The 11,887-nt window shown below is 45.2% G+C and overlaps 1 long non-coding RNA gene across 1 annotated transcript; it reads left to right on the top strand.

The window, feature by feature from the left end:
- The first annotated feature begins 220 nt into the window (after positions 1 to 220).
- LOC124022765 lies at positions 221 to 9,497 on the top strand. The gene is made up of 3 exons (XR_006836626.1): positions 221 to 356; positions 3,424 to 3,479; positions 9,298 to 9,497. It is a non-coding gene; the product is annotated as an uncharacterized LOC124022765 (long non-coding RNA).
- The last annotated feature ends 2,390 nt before the right edge of the window (positions 9,498 to 11,887 follow it).

The raw sequence follows: 11,887 nt of genomic DNA, 5'->3' as shown, positions 1-11,887 counted from the left end.
GTGTCCCATCTATAATTCATTAGGTATGTGTCCCAGCTATAATTCATTAGGTATGTGTCCTAGCTATAATTCATTAGGTATGTGTCCTAGCTATAATTATTACAATATCCATGTACATTTTGCATGACAAGGAGTCATCACCCCAAATGTCATAATAGTCACAGCCCTACGACAAAGACCTCTGCACAGCCCTACGACAAAGACCTCTGCACAGGCTAACCTTTGAGTCGCGGTCAAGTTCAGTGAGAGGCACGGGACTGTCTATCCCAGAGCGCCAGGAGCCAAGGTTTCAGTTAAGTTTCAGTGGCTACTACTCTACAAACCGCTCTCTCCTTTCCTCTCTCTCTCCAGCCAAGGTATTGTTCTCTTAGTTCTTCTCGTGTTCTTCAAAGCTAAGACAATGTTATGAGGAGTCTCCCTCCTCTGATCAAAGCTAAACCAGGACAGTATGACACTGCCAAGCTAAACCCAGTCCACGGGTGATGATGTTAGATTTGATTTGTGTTTGTATTTGCTAGTCTGTGACTGGATTACACACACACACACACACACACACACACACACACACACACACACACACACACACACACACACACACACACACACACACACACACACACACACACACACACACACACACACACACACACACACACACACACACACACACTGCACACACAGACACTTTACACTACACACACACGTGAGCAGAGTAGACGACCCAGGGTTTTCTGCATAGTTCAGGATCTCATACACCAGAACCGCCTGGAACAGACTGACAACACACACACACACACACACACACACACACACACACACACACACACACACACACACACACACACACACACACACACACACACACACACACACACACACACACACACACACACTTGTGACACTTTGTTGTTGTAGTTGTGAAATAAGTTGAAAAGAACAGAAGGAGATGACTAGTGGAACATTTTTAACTTTCTTTTAGCTTTTTAAAAATGTTATACATGGAAGTTAGTTCACTTGTCATGACAGTGTGTGTTTTTGTCACAGTCGAATGGTTTTTAATTGAAGTGTTTTATGGGAAATCAGGCCGTTGTAAATAGATCGATGTCTGTGTAGCACGCTGTTGTCACTCTTATGAACATATCACAGGTTAGATCATGTTTCCACTGTGTCAACATAACTGGACGGACTTTACTGCTAACAGACTGACTTTACTGCTAACAGACTGACTTTACTGCTAACAGACTGACTTTACTGCTAACAGACTGACTTTACTGCTAACAGACTGACTTTACTGCTAACAACAGACTGACTTTACTGCTAACAGACTGACTTTACTGCTAACAGACTGACTTTACTGCTAACAGACTGACTTTACTGCTAACAACAGACTGACTTTACTGCTAACAGACTGACTTTACTGCTAACAGACTGACTTTACTGCTAACAACAGACTGACTTTACTGCTAACAGACTGACTTTACTGCTAACAGACTGAACTGCTAACAACAGACTGACTTTACTGCTAACAGACTGACTTTACTGCTAACAGACTGACTTTACTGCTAACAGACTGACTTTACTGCTAACAGACTGACTTTACTGCTAACAGACTGACTTTACTGCTAACAGACTGACTTTACTGCTAACAGACTGACTTTACTGCTAACAACAGACTGACTTTACTGCTAACAGACTGACTTTACTGCTAACAGACTGACTTTACTGCTAACAGACTGACTTTACTGCTAACAACAGACTGACTTTACTGCTAACAGACTGACTTTACTGCTAACAACAGACTGACTTTACTGCTAACAGACTGACTTTACTGCTAACAACAGACTGACTTTACTGCTAACAGACTGACTTTACTGCTAACAGACTGACTTTACTGCTAACAACAGACTGACTTTACTGCTAACAACAGACTGACTTTACTGCTAACAACAGACTGACTTTACTGCTAACGACAGACTGACTTTACTGCTAACGACAGACTGACTTTACTGCTAACAGACTGACTTTACTGCTAACAGACTGACTTTACTGCTAACAGACTGACTTTACTGCTAACAGACTGACTTTACTGCTAACAGACTGACTTTACTGCTAACAACAGACTGACTTTACTGCTAACAACAGACTGACTTTACTGCTAACAGACTGACTTTACTGCTAACGACAGACTGACTTTACTGCTAATGACAGACTGACTTTACTGCTAACGACAGACTGACTTTACTGCTAACGACTCTGGACTGACTTTACTGCTAACGACAGACTGACTTTACTAACCTAATCCTCTGGTGGGGGTATAGACTGACATTACTGCTAACAGACTGACTTTACTGCTAACAGACTGACTTTACTGCTAACAGACTGACTTTACTGCTAACAGACTGATTTTACTGCTAACGACAGACTGATTTTACTGCTAACGACAGACTGATTTTACTGCTAACGACAGACTGACTTTACTGCTAACAGACTGATTTTACTGCTAACAGACTGACTTTACTGCTAACAGACTGACTTTACTGCTAACAGACTGACTTTACTGCTAACAGACTGACTTTACTGCTAACAACAGACTGACTTTACTGCTAACAGACTGACTTTACTGCTAACAGACTGACTTTACTGCTAACAGACTGACTTTACTGCTAACAGACTGACTTTACTGCTAACGACAGACTGACTTTACTGCTAACAGACTGACTTTACTGCTAACGACAGACTGACTTTACTGCTAACTGGTGGGACTGACTTTACTGCTAACAGACTGACTTTACTGCTAACAGACTGACATTACTGCTAACGACAGACTGACTTTACTGCTAACAGACTGACTTTACTGCTAACAACAGACTGACTTTACTGCTAACAGACTGACTTTACTGCTAACGACAGACTGACTTTACTGCTAACGACAGACTGACTTTACTGCTAACAGACTGACTTTACTGCTAACAGACTGACTTTACTGCTAACAGACTGACTTTACTGCTAACCCTAACCCTCTGGTGGGGGGGGGTATAACCCTAACCCTCTGGTGTGGGGGGTATAACCCTGACCCTCTGGTGGGGGGGGTATAACCCTAACCCTCTGGTGGGGGGGGGTATAACCCTGACCCTCTCTTGGGGGGGTATAACCCTAACCCGTGACTGTAAGTCGCTTTGGATAAAAGCATCTGCTAAATGGCATATATTATTATATTATTATTATTATTATTATAACCCTAACCCTCTGGTGGGGGGTATAACCCTAACCCTCTGGTGGGGGGGGGTATAACCCTGACCCTCTGGGGGGGTATAACCCTAACCCTCTGGTGGGGGGTATAACCCTAACCCTCTGGTGGGGGGGTATAACCCTAACCCTCATTTGATTACAGGGTTATTTTCTGTCTGTTCTTTTATCCCTCAGACACAATGAATGTTTACCAAACACCAGAGAAGGAGATCATCTCAGGGCTTTCTTACGTAAGTACATTTAATCTCCTTCACCACCTCCTCTCTCTCTCTCTCTCTCTCTCTCTCTCTCTCTCTCTCTCTCTCTCTCTCTCTCTCTCTCTCTCTCTCTGTCTCTCTCTCTCTTTCAAAGTGTTTTATTGTCATGGGAAACATATGTTAACATTGCCAAAGCAAGTGAAGTAGATAATAAACAACAGTGAAATAAACAATAAAAATGAACAGTGAACATTACAGTCACATGTTTCAAAGGAATAGACACATTTCAATTGTCATATTATGGGTATGTACAGGGTTATAGACATGTACAAATAGTTAAAGTACAAAAGGGAAAAATAAAAATAAATATCAAAAAAATTAGTAAAAATCCAAATAATTTCACAGATCTTCATTGTAAAGGGATTTATTAAACACTGTTTTCCATGCTTGTTCAATGAACCATAAACAATGAATGAACATAGTGTCTTAACAACCATTCTAACAGCTTACAGACGGAAAGCAATTAAGGTCACACTCGGCTACGCATGCCTCTCCCTAACGTCAATATGCCTTGTCCATTGCTGTTATGGTTAGTAATCATTGCCTTATTTCACTGTTGAGCTTCTTGCAACTGCACAATATACCTTAGCTAACCCTTTAGTTCCACCTCCCACACATGCGGTGACATCACCTGGTCTAAGTTATGTTTCTAGAGACAATATCTCTCTCATCATCACTCAATACATAGGTTTACCTCCACTGTATTCACATCCTACCATATCTTTGTCTGTACACTATGCCTTGAATCTATTCTATCACTTCCAGAAACCGGCTCCTTTTACTCTCTGTTCTGAACGTACTAGATGACCAGTTCTTATAGCCTTTAGCCGTACCCTTACCCTACTCCTCCTCTGTTCTGAACGCACTAGACGACCAGTTCTTATAGCCTTTAGACCTACCCTCATCCTACTCCTCCTCTGTTCTGAACGCACTAGACGACCAGTTCTTATAGCCTTTCGACCTACCCTTACCCTACTCCTCCTCTGTTCTGAACGCACTAGACGACCAGTTCTTATAGCCTTTAGACCTACCCTCATCCTACTCCTCCTCTGTTCCTCTGGTGTTGTAGAGGTGAATCCAGGTCCTGCAGTGCCTAGCTCCACTCCTATTCCCCAGGCGCTATCATTTGTTGACTTCTGTAACCATAAAAGCCTTGGTTTCATGCATGTTAACATTAGAAGACTCCTCCCTAAGTTTGTTTTACTCACTGCGTTAGCACACTCTGCCAACCCGGATGTCTTAGCCGTGTCTGAATCCTGACTTAAGAAATGAACCAAAAACCTTGAAATTTCCATCCCTAACTATAACATTTTCCGACAAGATAGATCTGCCAAAGGGGTGGAGTTGCAATCTACTGCAGAGCTAATCTGTAGAGTTCTGTCATGCTATCCAGGTCTGTACCCAAACAATTCAAGATTTTACTTTTAAAAATCCACCTTTCCAGAAACAAGTCTCTCACCGTTTCCGCTTGCTATAGACCACCCTCTGCCCCTAGCTGTGCCCTGGACACCATATGTGAATTGATTGCCCCAAATCTATCTTCAATCTCACACAAATTATCAATGAACGTACCAGGTACATCCCCAAATCTGTAAACACGGGCACCCTCACAGATCATCCTAACCAAGTTGCCATCCAAATACACCTCTGCTGTCTTCAACCAAGATCTCAGCGATCACTGCCTCATTGCCTGCATCCGTAATGGGTCTACGGTCAAATGACCACCTCTCATCACTGTCAAACGCTCCCTAAACCACTTCAGCGTGCAGGCCTTTCTAATTGACCTGGCCCGGGTATCCTGGAAGGATATTGACCTCATCCCGTCAGTAGAGGATGCCTGGTTATTCTTTAAAAGTGCTTTCCTCATCATCTTAAATAAGCATGCGCCATTCAAAAAATGTAGAAACAGGAACAGATATAGCCCTTGGTTCTCCCCAGACCTGACGACCCTTAACCAACACAAAAACATCCTGTGTCATACTGCATTAGCATCGAATAGCCCCGTGATATGCAACTTTTCAGGGAAGTTAGGAACCAATATAAACAGGCAGTTACAAATGCCTAGGCTAGCTTTCTCAAACAGAAACTTGCATCCTGTAGCACAAACTCAAAAAAGTTCTGGGACATTGTAAAGTCCATGGAGAATAAGAACACCTCCTCCCAGCTGCCCACTGCTCTGAGGCTAGGAAACACTGTTTTTTTCAATTATCGTAGAAACACTATTCTACGATAATTGAGAATTTAAATAAGCTTTTCTCTATGGCTGGCCATACATTACATTACATTTACATTTAAGTCATTTAGCAGACGCTCTTATCCAGAGCGACTTACAAATTGGTGCATTCACCTTATGACATCCAGTGGAACAGTCACTTTACAATAGTGCATCTAAATCTTAAAGGGGGGTGAGAGGGATTACTTATCCTATCCTAGGTATTCCTTAAAGAGGTGGGGTTTCAGGTGTCTCTGGAAGGTGGTGATTGACTCCGCTGTCCTGGCGTCGTGAGGGAGTTTGTTCCACCATTGGGGGGCCAGAGCAGCGAACAGTTTTGACTGGGCTGAGCGGGAGCTGTACTTCCTCAGTGGTAGGGAGGCGAGCAGGCCAGAGGTGGATGAACGCAGTGCCCTTGTTTGGGTGTAGGGCCTAATCAGAGCCTGGAGGTACTGAGGTGCCGTTCCCCTCACAGCTCCGTAGGCAAGCACCATGGTCTTGTAGCGGATGCGAGCTTCAACTGGAAGCCAGTGGAGAGAACGGAGGAGCGGGGTGACGTGAGAGAACTTGGGAAGGTTGAACACCAGACGGGCTGCGGCGTTCTGGATGAGTTGAAGGGGTTTAATGGCACAGGCAGGGAGCCCAGCCAACAGCGAGTTGCAGTAATCCAGACGGGAGATGACAAGTGCCTGGATTAGGACCTGCGCCGCTTCCTGTGTGAGGCAGGGTCGTACTCTGCGGATGTTGTAGAGCATGAACCTACAGGAACGGGCCACCGCCTTGATGTTGGTTGAGAACGACAGGGTGTTGTCCAGGATCACGCCATCACGCTCTGGGAGGAGGACACAATGGAGTTGTCAACCGTGATGGCGAGATCATGGAACATGCTTTCCACCTGGCTACCCCTACCCCGGTCAACAGGCCTGCACCCCCCACAGCAACTCGCCCAAGCCTCCCCACTTCTCCTTCACCCAAATCTAGATAGTTGATGTTCTGAAAGAGCTGCAAAATCTGGACCCCTACAAATCAGCTGGGCTAGACAATCTGGACCCTCTCTTTCTAAAATGATCTACCGAAATTGTTGCAACCCCTATTACTAGCCTGTTCAACCTCTCTTTCGTATCGTCTGTGATTCCCAAGGATTGGAAAGCTGCAGTCATCCCCCTCTTCAAAGGGGGAGACACTCTAGACCCAAACTGTTATAGACCTATATATATTCTACCCTGCCTTTCTAAGGTCTTCGAAAGCCAAAGTTAATCCCACCGTACCTTCTCCGAATCCCACCGTACCTTCTCCGCTATGCAATCTGGTTTCAGAGCTGGTCATGGGTGCACCTCAGCCACGCTCAAGGTCCTAAACAATATCATAACCGCCATCGATAAGAGACAATACTGTGCAGCCGTATTCATTCTTACTCTGTCAATCACCACATTCTTATCAGCAGACTCAACAGCCTTGGTTTCTCAAATGACTGTCTCGCCTGGTTCACCATCTACTTCTCAGATAGAGTTCAGTGTGTCAAATCGGAGGGTCTGTTGTCCGGACCTCTGGAAGTCTCTATGGAGGTGCCACAGGGTTCAATTCTTGGACCGACTCTCTTCTCTGTATACATCAATGATGTCGCTCTGGCTGCTGGTGATTCTCTGATCCACCTCTACGCAGACGACACCATTCTGTATACTTCTGGCCCTTCTTTGGACACTGTGTTAACTAACCTCCAGACGAGCTTCAATGCCATACAAATCTCCTTCCGTGGCCTTCAACGGCTCTTAAATGCAAGTAAAACTAAAGGCATGCTGTTCAACCGATCGCTGCCCGCACCTGCCCGCCAGTCCGGCATCACTACTCTGGACGGTTCTGACTTAGAATATGTGTACAACTACAAATACCTAGGAGTCTGGTTAGACTGTAAACTCTCCATTCAGACTCACATTAAGCATCTCCCAATCCTAAATTAAATCTAGAATCGGCTTCCTATATCGCAACAAAGCATCCTATGGACTATTATTACAGAGGACAACAAAATGTAAAATGTTCCTTTTTTTGACAAATGTAATAGTGGGTTAGGTCTGCTCTATACCAAATTAGCATACTGCCCGAGTCTCTTCCATGTATCACACCAGGTAGTTTGGTGGATGGGATGACCAGCTCTCTGTAACCTAGAGGACAACTAGTGGGTCCATCTCCTCTATACCACCCACCTGGTAGTGTGGTGGATGGGACTACCAGCTCTCTGTAACCTAGAGGACAACCAGTGGGTCCATCTCCTCTATACCACCCACCTGGTAGTGTGGTGGATGGGACTACCAGCTCTCTGTAACCTAGAGGGCAACCAGTGGGTCCATCTCCTCTATACCCTGTTTCACACCTGGTAGTGTGGTGGATGGAACTACCAGCTCTCTGTAACCTAGAGGACAACCAGTGGGTCCATCTCCTCTATACCACCCACCTGGTAGTATAGTGGATGGGATGACCAGCTCTCTGTAACCTAGAGGACAAAAAGTGGGTCCATCTCCTCTATACCACCCACCTGGTAGTGTGGTGGATGGGACTACCAGCTCTCTGTAACCTAGAGGACAACCAGTGGGTCCATCTCCTCTATACCACCCACCTGGTAGTGTGGTGGATGGGACTACCAGCTCTCTGTAACCTAGAGGACAACCAGTGGGTCCATCTCCTCTATACCACCCACCTGGTAGTGTGGTGGATGGGATGACCAGCTCTCTGTAACCTAGAGGACAACCAGTGGGTCCATCTCCTCTATACCACCCACCTGGTAGTGTGGTGGATGGGACTACCAGCTCTCTGTAACCTAGAGGACAACCAGTGGGTCCATCTCCTCTATACCACCCACCTGGTAGTGTGGTGGATGGGGACTACCAGCTCTCTGTAACCTAGAGGACAACCAGTGGGTCCATCTCCTCTATACCACCCACCTGGTAGTATGGTGGATGGGATGACCAGCTCTCTGTAACCTAGAGGACAACCAGTGGGTCCGTCTCCTCTATACCACCCACCTGGTAGTGTGGTGGATGGGATGACCAGCTCTCTGTAACCTAGAGGGCAACCAGTGTGTCCATCTCCATCTCCCACCCATCTCTCTCTCTCTCTCTCTCTCTCTCTCTCTCTCTCTCTCTCTCTCTCTCTCTCTCTCTACACTCTTTGGTGGTCCCCTCCTTGGTTACATTTGTCCCCTCCTTGGTTACAATACAGTCTTTGATGGTACATTTGTCCCCTCCTGACAATGATGGTACATTTGTCCCCTCCTTGGTTACAATACACTCTTTGATGGTACATTTGTCTTTGATGGTACATTTGTCCCCTCCTTGGTTACAATACATTTGTCTCTTTGATGGTACATTTGTCCTCTCCTTGGTTTTGTCCAATACACTTTGTCTTTGATGGTACATTTGTCCCTCCTTGGTTACAATACACTCTTTGATGGTACATTTATCCCCTCCTTGGTTACAATACACTCTTTGATGGTACATTTGTTACAATACACTCTTTGATGGTACATTTGATATAAAGGCTTGTTATACTGTAATTGTCTCTCTCCCCTCCTTTCTCCATGTACAGAGGAAAATAAGTGATAGTGTTATATGGAATAATGAATCTACTGCCACCATGGAGATGAATCCAGAGGGCCTACCTTCCCTGGACTACAGGGAAGAGGACCCCCCTCCCAACAAACACTTCAAGTACCACACCAGCCTGCAGAACATGATCCCATTCCGCTTCTCAAACAAGTAAGTCCCAACTACACACCTCTAACCCCTAACCCCTAACCCCTACCCCCTAAAACCCCTACCGTCTAACCCTACCCCATAACCCCTAACCCATAATAACACTACCCTCTAACCCTACCCCCTAACCCATAATAACCCAAACCAGTAACCGATAATACCCCTAAACATAATGACCCTAAACCATCATAACCCTAACCCCTAACCCCTACTCCCTAATAACCCTACCCTCTAACCCTACCCTCTAACCCATAATACCCCTAAACCATAATAACCCTAACCCCTAACCCCTACTCCCTAATAACCCTACCCTCTAACCCTACCCCCTACCCCATAATAACCCTAACCCCTAACCCCTACTCCCTAATAACCCTACCCTCTAACCCTACCCTCTAACCCATAATACCCCTAACCCATAATAACCCTAACCCCTAACCCCTACTCCCTAATAACCCTACCCTCTAACCCTACGCTCTAACCCATAATAACCCTAACCCCTACTCCCTAATAACCCTACCCTCTAACCCTACCCTCTAAACCATCATAACCCTAACCCCTAACCCCTACTCCCTAATATTCCTACCCTCTAACCCTACCCCCTACCCCATAATAACCCTAACCCCTAACCCCTACTCCCTAATAACCCTACCCTCTAACCCTACCCCCTAAACCATAATAACCCTAACCCCTAACCCCTACTCCCTAATAACCCTACCCTCTAACCCTACCCCCTAACCCATAATAACCCTAACCCCTAACCCCTACTCCCTAATAACTCTACCCTCTAACCCTACCCCCTAACCCATAATAACCCTAACCCCTAACCCCTACTCCCTAATAACCCTACCCTCTAACCCTACCCCCTAACCCATAATAACCCTAACCCCTAACCCCTACTCCCTAATAACCCTACCCTCTAACCCTACCCCTACCCCATAATAACCCTAACCCCTAACCCCTACTCCCTAATAACCCTACCCTCTAACCCTACCCCTAACCCCTACTCCCTAATAACCCTACCCTCTAACCCTACCCCCTACCCCATAATAACCCTAACCCCTAACCATAATAACCCTAACCCATAATAACCCAAACCCATAATAACCCAAACCCATAATACCCCTAACCCATAATACCCATAACCCATAATAACCCTAAACCCTAATACCCATAACCCATAATACCCCTAACCCATAATACCCCTAACCCATAATAACCCTAACCCATAATAACCCTAACCCATAATAACCCTAACCCATAATAACCCTAACCCATAATACCCCTAACCCATCATAACCCATAATACCCCTAACCCATCATAACCCATAATACCCCTAACCCATCATAACCCTAACCCATACTACCCCTAACCCATCATAACCCTAACCCATACTACCCCTAACCCATCATAACCCTAACCCATAATTCCCCTAACCCATAATTCCCCTAACCCATAATAACCCTAACCCACAATACCCCTAACCCATAATACCCATAACCCATAATACCCATAACCCATAATACCCATAACCCATAATACCCCTAAACCCATAATACCCCTAAACCCTAATACCCCTAACCCATAATACCCCTAACCCATAATACCCCTAACCCATAATACCCCTAACCCATAATACCCCTAACCCATAATGCCCCTAACCCATAATACCCCTAACCCATCATAACCCATAATACCCCTAACCCTAACCCCTACTCCCTAATAACCCTACCCTCTAACCCTACCCCATGATAACACTAATCCCTAACCATAATAACCCTAACCATAATAACCCTACCCCATAATAAACCTAACCCATAATAAACCTAACCCATAATAACCCTAACCCATAATAACCCCTAACCCATAATAACCCTAACCCATAATACCCCTAACCCATAATAACCCTAACCCATAATAACCCTCACCCCTAACCCATAATACCCCTAACCCCTAACCCATAATAACCCTAACCCATAATAACCCTCACCCCTAACCCATAATAACCCTAACCCATAATACCCCTAACCCCTAACCCATAATACTCCTAACCCATAATACCCCTAACCCATAATAACCCTAACCCATAATAACCCTCACCCCTAACCCATAATAACCCTAACCCATAATAGCCCTAACCCCTAACCCATAATAACCCTAACCCATAATAACCCATAATAACCCTAGCAACGATAAAAACATTCCCTAACCAGAAACCGTGGATTGATGGCAGCATTCGCGTGAAACTGAAAGCGCGAACCACTGCTTTTAATCAGGGCAAGGTGTCTGGCAACATGACTGAATACAAACAGTGCAACTATTCCCTCCGTAAGGCTATCAAACAAGCTAAGCGTCAGTACAGAGACAAAGTGGAATCTCAATTCAATGGCTCAGACACAAGAGGCATGTGGCAGGGTCTACAGTC

Source organism: Oncorhynchus gorbuscha, unplaced genomic scaffold, assembly GCF_021184085.1.
Source record: "Oncorhynchus gorbuscha isolate QuinsamMale2020 ecotype Even-year unplaced genomic scaffold, OgorEven_v1.0 Un_scaffold_1414, whole genome shotgun sequence".
Lineage (NCBI taxonomy): Eukaryota > Metazoa > Chordata > Actinopteri > Salmoniformes > Salmonidae > Oncorhynchus > Oncorhynchus gorbuscha.
The sequence above is the reverse complement of the archived record's forward strand: the minus strand, read 5'-3'. Positions and strand labels throughout refer to the sequence as shown.